Source organism: Monodelphis domestica, chromosome 2 (assembly GCF_027887165.1).
Source record: "Monodelphis domestica isolate mMonDom1 chromosome 2, mMonDom1.pri, whole genome shotgun sequence".
In the NCBI taxonomy this organism is placed as follows: domain Eukaryota; kingdom Metazoa; phylum Chordata; class Mammalia; order Didelphimorphia; family Didelphidae; genus Monodelphis; species Monodelphis domestica.
Genome location: NC_077228.1, coordinates 530852688 through 530865157, shown reverse-complemented (window position 1 = coordinate 530865157; position 12470 = coordinate 530852688). Strand labels below are relative to the sequence as shown.

The 12470-nt window shown below is 38.0% G+C and overlaps 1 protein-coding gene across 5 annotated transcripts in view; it reads left to right on the top strand.

Moving 5' to 3' along the window:
• The window catches only part of DIS3L2 (DIS3 like 3'-5' exoribonuclease 2), a 384538-nt gene that overhangs the window by 46032 nt on the left and 326036 nt on the right, over positions 1-12470 (top strand). The gene's annotated exons all lie outside the window — the stretch shown is intronic.

Here is a 12470-nt window from a genome sequence, read left to right as displayed (position 1 = left end):
TCTTGGTGTCACACAGGCAGCTTTCTGAGATTGTTATTTAGAGAACAATTGCCTAGCCACCTTGGTAGAGGTAGAGCTTCCCCACTGGAAGCTACACTGATGAAATCAAAGGAGTGGTCTGCAAATAAATTTAATTTGTATAGCTAATATCAATGTTCTTTTTTTTAATAGCACCTGTGAACGACATGGTTTTTTGTTGATCTTATTAATATTTCCCAGTTGGAATTGCACATTGTCAGAGAACATCCCCTCTAGCTCCAGGTTTTTCAAGCCAGTAGTAATATGATAAATATTATTGCATTCTTGTTTCAAATCTATGTACATTTTTTTTTTACCCTGGGTATGTTCTCTGTATAAAACATTTGGTTGGAGTTGATAATCTTTTTTCGTTTTTACATACATTATAATTGTTAAATCTGGTTTTTAAAATCTTTTGGTTTTGTCAGAAATTAATATAAACATTTCATTACACTGTTTCTAGTCTTTTAACTGAATTTAACTAACAAGATACTGAACAAAATAATATTAAAATACTCAACTTATTGGCAAAACAAGCATTTTGGCTTGCCAGAGAATGGAGCTTTGCTTGGAATAACTTCTCTACCTTGATTTTCCATACTTATTTCCCTGACTTTTCTTTGTTTATCTGCCTCCTTTTAGTTATATGTTTCTGTTTCTTTTAACTTTTTCATTTTCCCCTTTAAGCTCAAAAGTCTCACTCGGTGATTAACCATCATCTTGGAGTTTGAGTTTTTAAAAATCAATCTCTTATAGGGGTGTTTTTTAGGTAACTAGTTAATTATGGTTAAAACAATCTAGTTTAAATACTAGATTCTTTAAAATGTTTTGCCATATTACCTGGGATAGTTTTCTCTTTCTGTGATATTTCTTTCTTTCCTTTCTTTTTTTGTTATTCTGGCTTTTTATCCAAAGTTTATTCTAAAACCCATTTTGAATCTGGAGTTTAAAAAATTCTTTAAGAGGCAGTTGAGTAGCTCAGTGGATTGAGAGCCAGGTCGAGAGATGGGAGGTTCTGGTTTCAAATATGACCTCAGATACTTCCCAGCTGTGTGACCCTGGGCAAGTCACTTGACCCCCATTGCCCAGTCCTTACCACTCTTCTGCCTTGGAACCAGTATTGGTTCTAAGATAGAAGGTAAGGGTTTCTATTTAAAAAAAAAATCTTTAATCTTGTCTTCATTTAAAAATACCTATCCTCTGTTTTCACATTTGCCTCTTAAGATTATAGCCCTGTTTTTAAGTTTTTGCACATGATATAGTCTAGCCTCTTTTGTTGTTTCTGGTTCTTGGACAGTATCTTAAAAGATCCAAATAAATGTTTTCAGTGGGTTGAAAGAATCATAGATTTAGAACTTGAAGGGACCTCAGAGACTATCTAGACCAGTAGCATTATTTTACAAATGAAGAAACTGAGGCTCAGAGAGTTAACAAGAACTGTCCACAGGTAGGGTGTGGAAAAACCAAGGTTCAGACCTAGGCCCTTTGACTCAAAATCTAGTAGTCCTTAAAGTGACTCCAGTAATAATGTCTTCCTTCTTTTTGACAACTTGAGGAATTTTCCCTTCATATTTTTGTTGTTTAATTTGGTAGCAGTATGTCTAGGTGGATTGAATTTTGAGTTTCTCCTTTCTGTAAATGTTTTTTCCAGCTTGTGATTTCATTGGTGTAGGGAGATCCTGGTAAGGAAAGGTCTTGAAGCAGTGGGTGATGAATTGTACCAGTCAAACTTAAAGATAGATTTTACCAGGGATCCTGAGGGTTTAGGTGACTGGTTCAAAGTCTCCCAGTTAGAAGTGAGACTTCAACCTGAGTGTTCCTTTCTCTGCTCTCTTCTTGGCACTGCCACTGTGAAACCTTTTTATTTGGGGGTGGTAAGTATGCTTGTTTTGGGTGCTTCTGGGAGGTTTATTTCCTGAAATTCTGAAGAGTAGACATGTTCTTTATAGTCCTTGATTTTGATTTTTAACTCCAACAGTTCTGAAGTTCATATTCTTGAATCTTTTAGCCATGCTGCTTCCTACACTTTTTTCTATTTAAATTTTGCTTCTTTGTTTTTGTGTCTTGATAGTCTTGATAGTTTTTAAAAAAACCCTTACCTTCTCTCTTGGAATCAGTACTTATGTATTGGCTCCAAGGCAGAAGAGTGGTAAGGGCTGGGCAATGGGGGTTAAGTGACTTGCCCAGGGTCACACAGCTGGGAAGTGTCTGAGGCCAGATTTGAACCTAGGACCTCCCATCTCTGAGTCTGATTCTCAATTCATTGAGCCACCCAACTGTCCCTAAAATTTAAACAGTTTTAAAAGAAGTTAACACTTTGTTTTTCTTCTTTGGAAAACTTCCTATGAAATGAGGAATATTTTCTATTTGTAAATTTATATTATTTCTTAAAGATTTGGGATGTCAGATTTTACCTGAAATATTTGTGGTAAAATTTTTTCCCAGACTGCTTTTCTCCTTATTATTCTGTCAAGTCACCATATTTTTGCTAGAACCTTACTATATGCCATGCACTTGGGATACAGAGAAAAGCAAAAACATAGTCCCTGACCTCTAGGGGCTCACAGTCTCCTGGTGAGGCAGCATGCAGAATACTAGGCACATGTAACATATATAGAGAATCAATGGAAGACACTGGCCATGGGAATGGGAGGAGGATGAGAGCTATAGAAAATGGGATGTGAACTAGATCTGGAAGGAAACCTCAGGAAGTCAATGGGTAAGTTTAGGAGGGAAAGCATTCTAGGCTTGGGGAGTAGTCTTTGAAAAGGCACAGAGTTATGGGCAGAGATGACATCAGGAAGGCCTGTGTGCCTGGTTCATAAAGCATGCCAAGAGGAATGAAGTGGGTGGAGGAAGCCTAGATAGAAAGGAAGGGGTGAGGTTGCAGAGAGCTTGATATGCCAAACAGAGCAGCTAGAATTTAATTCTGGAGGCGAGAGCAAGCTACTAGAGTTGGTTGCATTTGAGTGGGTCATGTCATCAGACCTGCACTTTAGGAAAATCTCTTCCTAAAGCTGAGTGGAGGATGGACTAGAATGTGAGGAGATCCGAAGCTATTGCACAGTCCAGGTGTGCATGATCAGTGCCTGGAGCAGGGCTGTTGGTTGTGTGAATGTAGAGGAGGCAATATACATGGGAGATGTGAAAACAAAGCGAGACTCGACAACACATTGGATAAGTGCAATAATTGTGAGAGAGCAGTCAGGAATGACAACAAGGTTGAGAGCCTGAGCAAGGGAGAATGGCAGTGCCCTTGTCATAATGGGGAGGTTTGGGGGATGGAAAGGTTTCTGGAGAAAGATGATGAGTTCTATTATGGACATGTTGAGTTTGAGATACCCAAAGGATATCTAGCTCAAGATGTCCCAAAGGTACCTACGAGTATGAGACTGGAGCTCAGGAGAGAGTTTAGGGTTGGATATATTCTAGGAATCATTTGCAAGGAGATGATAATGGGAGTCAATGAGATCACCAAGGGAGATAGTGTGGATGGAGAAGAGAAGAGAGTGCAGGATGGATCCTTAGAGAGTGTGACCTGGCTGAAGGAACCACAAAGGGAGACTGAGGAAAATCAGATAGGAGGAGGACATACAAGAGAAGAAAGTGATCTACCAGGTCAAAGGCTATAGAGAGGGCAAGAGGGATAAAGACAGAAAAAAGACCATTACATTTCTTTTTATTTAAAAAAAAAATTAGGGGGCAGCTGGGTACCTCAGTGGATTGAGAGTCAGACCCAGAGATGGGAGGTCCTGGTTTCAAAACTGACCTTAGACACTTCCTATCTGTGTGACCCTGGGCAAGTCACTTAACCCCCCTTGCCTAGCCCTTACCACTCTTCTGCCTTGGAACCAATCGAGAGTATTGAAGGGCTCACCCTTGACTTTGGAGAGCACTTCAGAGTCAGATTGCAGAGGGCTTAGAACAGATCAAAAGGAAAGGGAATGAATATCTCAGTGCACATATGAAAAAAGGATGAAAGATTTTGGATGACCAGTGGCAGAGATGGCTCATGGGACAGATTCTTTTTTTTTTTTAATTTTATTTAATTAATTAATTTAGAATATTTTTCCATGGTTACATTGATGTTCTTTCCCTGCCCTCCCCCAACCTTCCTCCTGTAGCCAATGCATGATTCCTCTGGGGTGTTACATGTGCAGACCCATTTCCGTACCATACATTTGCACTGGGGTGATCATTTAGAATCTCTATCCTCATGGGAGAGATTTTTAAGATTTGGGGCAAGTGTGGAAGGAGTAGTAGACAGGGAGAGCTGGAAGATTAAAGAGAGCTTGGATGACAGGAGAGTCTGCTGGAGAGGATGGACTCGAGGTTTCCTGGGTGAGAAGGCTAGGTGAGGAGAAGGGCCTCCAGCTTCCTCTAGAGAGGAGTGAGGAAGCTTGAAGAATGGGAGGGAAATTGGAGGGAAGCAGAGGGAGCCCTTTGATCCTGGCCTTGCCATCACTTTTTATTCTGCAGAACCCTTTTATTATGAGATAATCAAAATATCTATTTTGTTTCTAGTACTTTGTTCTCTTTGTTAATTATACAAGCATTTCTCCTAACCACAGTACAGGTGTCATGCCATTTCCTTCAGATTCTTTTTATTTTAAAAAATGTCTAAAAATATTTATCTTTTTAGAATTTATTGTGCTGTATGTTTGACTAGTGAGTTGGACAGGGTCACAAACAGTGGATCCCACTGCCTCAATAAGTTCACAAACATGGAGTTGAGAGGCAGAAGTATAAGACAGCATTTTATTCTTTTTCAAAAGGGACATTCCCTGCTTTGGATGCTTGAGGAATGGCAAAGTATTGAGTCCAAAGACCCAATAGGGTCTTCTCCTCACTGACACTCTCCCTTCCCCACCTCCCTTTCTTTGTTCTGGCCAGACACTGGTCATAACAGGAATCTTCTTCAACATCTTTAAAAGTTGAGTTAACTACTCCATCCTTCAAGGCCTTTGAAATTTGAAGTGGACAGGAAGTAGATGATTTTTTATTTTACATAAATATCCTTGACATTCTTTGTTCCTCTTTGTTCCTCTATTACATTTTTACACACTTTATCTTAGTCAACATTTTGAATGTTGTGGCATTACATTTATATATTAATCTTGATAATATTTCTCAGTCTACTTGCTGGCTTGTCACATCTTTCAGGAGGTGGGTAGCGTTTTATATCATTGTGAGTCCTTTGGAATTGTGGTTGATCAGAATGTTGACCAGAGTACTTATGTTTTAAATAGTGTTTGTCTTTACAATGTTGTTTTATTGTGTAAATTATTCTCCTGTAGTTCATTAGTCTTCCCAGGTTTCTCTGAAAGTGCCATCCCTTATGATTTCTTATGCTAATCTAGTGTAGCATTAAATTCATATGCTATGATTTCAGGCATTTTTCCAATTGAATTTACAGTTCTTTGCTACTACAAAAAGAGTTACTATGGATAATTTTTGTGTATATGTGATGTGTTCTTTTTTTCTTTCTTTTCTCTTAAACGTTTAATTTTCTATCCTATTAACAGCTGTAAGACAGAAGGACAATGATTAGGCAAATGGGGGTTATACAGCTAGGGAGTATCTGAGGCTAGATTTGGATCCAGGACCTCCTGATTTCAGGCCTGGTACTTTATCTGCTTGTGCTACCACGCTGCTCCTTTTTTTCTCTTTAGAGTATAAACTTAGAGGAGTTATCACTGGGTCAAAAGATATTTATAATACTTAGTGGCTTCTTTGGACATAGTTTCAATTTTTTTTTCCAGAATGCTTAGCGAAATTAACAACTTTACTAACAAGGCATAATGTGCTTATTTTCCCTCAGCTCCTCTGCTAGTTGTCATTTTTCTTTATTGCTAATCTGGTGGATGTGTACCTCAGAGTTACTTTAATTTACATTTTTTTCAAGTAGTCATTTGGAAGCATTTTTTCATATGACTAGGTAACTTGGATTTCTTGATTTGAGAACTGCCTATTTATATCTGGACCATTTATCAGTTGGGGAATGGCTCTTATTCTCATACATTTAAATTAGTTCCCTTTATATTTTGGAAATTAAATCTTTGTCAGAGAAACTTGTTGCAAAGATTTTTATTCTAGCTAACTGCTTCCGTTCACATTTTAGCTGGTTTTATTTGTGTAAAACCTTTTACAATTTATATAGTATGGGCACTAGTTATTTTAAAAAATTTTGATAGAATTCTTCTGTGTATACATCAGGACCAGGAGTATTTTTCTTTGATAGTTTCTTTATAGCTAGTTTTGTTTCTTTTTCTGAGATTAGTCTTTTCAAAGAACTAGCTTTTAGTTTTATTTATCATTTATAAAGTTTTTACTTTTGTTTCCAGCTTGTGCTTATTTTAATTTTATTTGTTGACTTTCTGCTTTTTAAAAGAGCATATTCATTCTTTTTGCTTAGCATTTTTTCTTATCATTATTTCTATGATTTATTCTTTGACTTCATTATTTAGGATTTCATTGTTAGGTTTTTATTTGGATCTTTATTGTTTGTTTGTAGTCCCTGAACAGATGACTTTTTATTGTGTAAAAGATGTATTTACAATCTCTTGTCTTTTTTACGTTTATTTGTAATTTCTGGGTTCTAATAAATGCCTTTTGTAAAAGTTTCATGACATATTGGAAATATGCATATTCTTTAGCATCTTCATTTAGAAGATGCCAAAAATGTTTTAGCTCTAATTTCTCCCAATAATTTTTTCAGTTCTATAGTTTCCCTTTTGCTTATTTTTCTTTTAGGTTTGTCCAGAACTGTGAATGGGACATTGAAATCTCCTGCCACTATTGTGTTACTATGTTTTCTTATAGTTCAGCTAATATTTCTTTTTTCAATTTAGATGCTAAGGCATTTGGGGTATATATTTAATATAGATATTAGTTTTTTATCCAAAGTTCCTTTTCAGCATTACATTTCCTTGTCTTTCTTTGTTTATATTAAACTCTTTTTTTTGGGGGGCATGGCTTGATAACTCGATTGCAACTCCTCCTTTTTTGTATTTATCTGCTGCATGGTAAAAATTTTTTTCCAGCTCCTTATTTTTATTGTGTGCTTGTCTTTAAAAACAAAAAAACAAAAAACCTTTACCTTCCATCTTAGCTCCATCAATACTGTGTATCGATACCAAAGCAAAAGAGTGGTAAGAGTTAGGCAATGGTGGTTAAATGACTTGCCCAAGGTCACAGGAAGTGTCTGAATCTAGATTTGAACCCAGGACCTCCTGTTTCTAGGCCTGGCTCTCAATCCACTAAACTACCAAACTATCTTTTTGTTTTTGTTTTTTAACTGTTTTTTTTTAAAGTAACAGATTGTGGAGTTTTGTTTTCTTATCTAATGTCATTCATTTTATTGGATTATTAAATCCATTCACTTTTAGAGTTAATAGATTTATATTTTCTTTGATCTCTACTATCTTTTTTCTAAAATAAGACATTTCCCTCCCTTTCTCTGTAAGTATAGAACTATATATATTTTTTTCAGTTATTTTAGCTTGATTCTATTTTAAGGTAATCCATCCCACCAGCTCTCTTCATTTAACCTCAACCCCCCCCCCCCAATTTGCTCCCTCTGCCCCTAGTTTTAGAGTTCTACTCATTCATTCCTTTTTCTTTCTTGCTTTTATATGGTATTTAATTCTTCCCCCATTCATTTAGGTAATTAAGTAAAATCCCCCCTTTTCCTCTCTCCATCAGCTGATTTCATTCATTGGTTTTAAAAATGTCATTTTCTGTGACTTTTTCTATAAAGGATTTCTTTTCCTCATTTTCTTCATTAATGATTTTACCTTTCTGCCTTTTGTAGATGTTCATTCATTGATTTGTGACCTTATCCAATACTTATTTAGTCCTCCTTTAGTCTCTGCAATCATCAAGGCACTAAAACTTCCAAGATACTTATTTTGGGTTCTTTCTAAATAGCTTCTATGTTAATGTCTTATAGCTATTGGCCCTTGGCTCCTCTTTTTTTTTTCCATTAGAAATATCAGTTTTTGCAAGTGGTAGAATATTGCCTCAGAGTAGATTTTCCTGTGTTTCTAATTGTTCAGTTCATTTTCTATTTTTGCCCTCTCCATGGTCATTTTCTCCTATTTGCCATGAAATCTCCTCCCTGGATCCATGTTCCCCCAGTTTTCTGGAGGAGTTCTGATTCCCCTTCTGCAGGATGAATTGTTTCTCTAAGCACCAAACTTCCCAAAGTTTATTCATTGTAAGATCCCAGTCTTCCTTTATAGAACATCTTTGTTCTCCCACGGGAACAGTCATCAGTGGCATCTACTGCCTTTATTGAAACAAGTTTTCTCTTTTTGACCTGACTCCCTTTATCTTTTCCTTCATTTGCCTTTATTCATTCTCCTGTGGGCTCTCTTCTTTCTGAGAGACCACAAGCTATTTTTCATTCTTTGTTAGCCTTTGGTTTTATAAGGGTATTTCACATATTTCCCCGTGTCTTCTCGCTTCCTCCATTTCATGTGCCTTCCCATTCTTTAATTCAGTTTCATGAAAATACTGATTCATATGTAGATGGTATATTGTGAGGTTTAGTCCCATGGTGTTTCAGGCTCAATGCCCTGACATTACTTCTGGTTGACCTCTACTTTAGAAGGAAAGCTCTTAATAGTTTTTCCTTATTTTATTACTCTTTATTGCTCTGTTTACTCTTCTTGTTTTTCTGTTGTCTGAGATAGTTGGGGAGCAAATAATTTCTTTTGTTCCAGTTTTCTCTCAAGCAAGTTTTGAATGTCTCTTTTAAAATGGGATATTCTGGTTAGTTTCAGATTTGTAGGGTAAGTCCCTAGGGAAGGATCCAAGTGTTCCTTTTCTGTCAGTTGTTTCTGTTGTACTTGTCATAATTTCTGCTTTTGCAAATCTCAATTCTCTTTGAAATCATTCAGGAACACCTGGCTGGGATTCCCCGCCCCTTTTGGTTAATTTCCCTTTGACTTGCAATATTTATTCCTAGGTGTCTGAACTCTTTTATCTGATTAGGCCACATTCTTTTCTGTTATAAATATCTTCACTGTTGGTCTAACTACATATGCTCAAGATCTTTAATTGAGTTTTTTTCTTCCAAAGATCTTTGGTAATTTTGGTCTTTTCCCCCCTTACAGCTAGCTCCATTTATATGAATAATGAATCCTTGGAAGTGGTTGTATGATTTGAGCCCTCACTATAGATTTCCATTGGTCTGGAGCCAATGACCATATTTTATATAATTATAACTTAGAATAGTTTGATTCTGAATTCATATGACCTTTTCAGGGCATTCACTATTCACTCTAATGGAGACCAAGCTGTGTTTTCCTCTGTTGCTCACTTTCTGACTCCCACCCTTTGATGGTAATTTTTTTTTTTTGCTCTATCTCAAAGCCATTTCAGTCTCCCATAAGGAGCAATCCATAGTTCATTAGTCTCAATCTCTGTCCCTGTTGACTTATGGGAGAACAGAACTGACCCCAGCCAGAAGTTGGGCTCTTTTCCTTCTTGAGTGCCACCCAGCCTCACACACTCATCTTATTCTAGTTCCCATTGCCTCCCATTTCTCTGACTGAGTGAGTCTGTTTTTGCACAGAATGCTGCTGCTTGTCTAGCCTGAGCTAGCTATGGTCATTTTTGTTTCCCTAGTATTGGAAAGAGAGGTTGTAGAGCTGAGTTCTTTTGCCAGCTCCTAGGTTGGCTTGTGCAGCCCACTGTCAGAGTGTGGTGGGTAGTGCCAAAGTGGGTACTGAATAATTTAAGGATTCTCCTCTGCTGTTAGTTCATCAGGTCTTTACCTTGTTTGGTTCCTAGTGGAGATAGTTATATTATGGAGACAGCTGAGATACTCTATCTTGTGTCTTAATTCCTATTCTGGAGATGCTAGAGAGGTCATGACACTCAGAGACAGTGTCTAGTCCTCCTTCTTGTTGTCTTCTATGTGACGGGGAGCCTTTTCCAATGAATTTATCATACATTTTCCTTCATTCTAAACCTCTAACATTGTTTCTGATGCTTCATGTGGTGGTGTTTCAGGGTATTTTTCTTCTGGAGTTTTTGTCACTGTTTCTTTTAAACCTATAACATTTTTTCATTGTGTTGGAGCTGTGTTTGGCTCGTGTATCTTGGAGTGTTTGAAAACATTTCCTTTTGAGTATTCCTCGTCATTCTGCTTCTTTTGGCATTTCATTTGCTGTTTTTTGAGGGATTATTGAGGAGTCGGCTCCTCTGTGACCTTTCACTTTGCCATCTCCCCAGAGCCCCTTCCAAGTAAAGTTATAAAGAAGACTCCATTTCAGTGGGATTGCGATTTAAGGGGAAAATTTAAAGAAATGTAAACTCTGATGTCTATTCAGATACATTTTTCATTAGTCTTGAAGTATGCTCAGTTAATATTGAGTTTAAACTTTGGCTCCATTCTCCTCCTGTTTTAATATTATTCCTTTTGGAAAATCCATTGTACTGTCAGCAAACTGCTGTTCATCCTCAGTCTGCTTCTCTTATCCTCCAGGCCCCTTATCCTGACTGGAACCTGCTTTCTGCTGTGGTAACGCTATAACCTTTTTATGTTCCAGGATGCTGCTTTTTCTTTGTTCATGACTCCTGACTCACAGATCCAGGAGAAAGGGTCAAATATTCCTTGCCTTGTTTGCACTGTCATTTCTGGATTGAACTTCCTCACCTTTGAAATTCATGCCATCCTGTTAGATATCCATTCTTAATAATACTTGCTGTTAGCATCAGCCCACCTCTGTAAAATACTCTTACCATTTTCTTTTTGATTTACAACTTTTCCCACTCCTCATGTTGAACTTAGGGGGGGATGCTCTGGCATGACTCACATAGGCTGGGTAGCCTTAGATGGGTTGGATCTTTATTGTTGGGAGTAACTCCCAACAGGAAGAGACTACTGATCTGGTTGACCATCTTGAAATAGTTGGGTCATCCAAGGGAACAAGCTTAGAGGCTCCATGTGGGCCTGGTGGAAGGACTAGCTGCTGTTAGATTTTTTAGGCTCCCCTAACTTTGAGGAAGGTGGTAGGAAAGACTAGGATGGATGAATTGATAATTTCAAAGGGATCAATTATGTGCTAATAAGTCAGAAGAGTATTTTTTTCTTTAAATCAGTTTTGTTCCAAGCAAATCTACTGAAGCCATATGCCTTTGAGGTGACTCTGAGATGGGCGCTGTGAAAGGTCCATTCTCGGAGGCCCCACAGAAGCTGGATTGGTTTTGAGTGTGGGTCCTTTGCCAGTCTTCATGCCTGACACTCCATGACTAGCTTCACATCACCAGTGAGGATGGGATTGTTTCTAAGTCCTGCATTCACTTTCTCTCCTTACAGCTTAGTATTGGGGGATGGAGGATGCTATATCTTTTTTGGTTCAATATTACTTTCTTCATGAGAAAAGCCTCTAGGAAGAGTCCTCAGTCATGGCTGTAGTTTTGCTTTTTGGAAGAGGACCTTTCTTCTATGTTCCTTGTTCTTGGAATTCATCTTTCTCTGCCATAAAATTTCTAGGACGTGTCTCTGTCTCTATTTGATGTTATTGGACTTTGTGTCATGTTTTGGCCGCTTTAACATCTTTCATTTCTTTGCTTGTCCTGACTTGAATCTTTTACTGTTAGGGAATGGGCAAATGAAGTATTTATCCTTGATGATGTGAGTGACTTCTTGAACTTGTATTTCTTCTCTGTCCCCCTGTTGGGGGCAGCTTCTGGTGGCGAAGTGGATTGAGTACCAACCCTGGAGTCAGGAGGACCTGAGTTCAAATATGGCCTCGTTCACTAGCTCTGTGACCCCAGACATGTCACTTAACCCCGATTGCCTTATTTTCCTCCTCTGTAAAATAAACTGGAGAAGGAAATGGCAAACCACTCCAGAATATCTTCTTTTTAAGACCATCCCAAATGGGATCACGAAGAGTTGTATACAACTAAATGACTAAACAACAACCAAAATTGACTAAATAACAACAAACTCCCCTGTTTATCCTAGATCTCTGCCTCTCCCTCTTTCCCCATCCCTCTTTCATCTTTCTGATAACTTTCCCAGCTTTCATGGGTATCTTCTTCTGCCCATCATCAGCTTCCTGTCTTTGCTGCTGCTCAGAAACCATCTCTGTGGAATCTCCCTCAGTTCCTGCAGATTGCTTCTTAGGTGTGATGAAACATGGAGCATCCCAGATTGTGGAAGTTCTTTCAGGTAGTTCTTCATCTGTTTCCAGTCTGGCCTCTGTTGTTCAGTTTCCAGTGGTGCATTCATCAATTTTTACATTCATTTCTGATCTCAGGCTAGTTGACCCTCTGGGACTTGCTTCCCCCCCCCCCCCCCCATTTCTCGTCCCCTCCATATTCTGTGGTAGATTCTTCAGTCTGGTAGATTCCTTTCTTTTCTGCCTCAGGTTAGGTATGTCCTTGATGATTGTCTTTTCAATTTCTCCTACTAGAGCCCCCTTTCTTTTTTT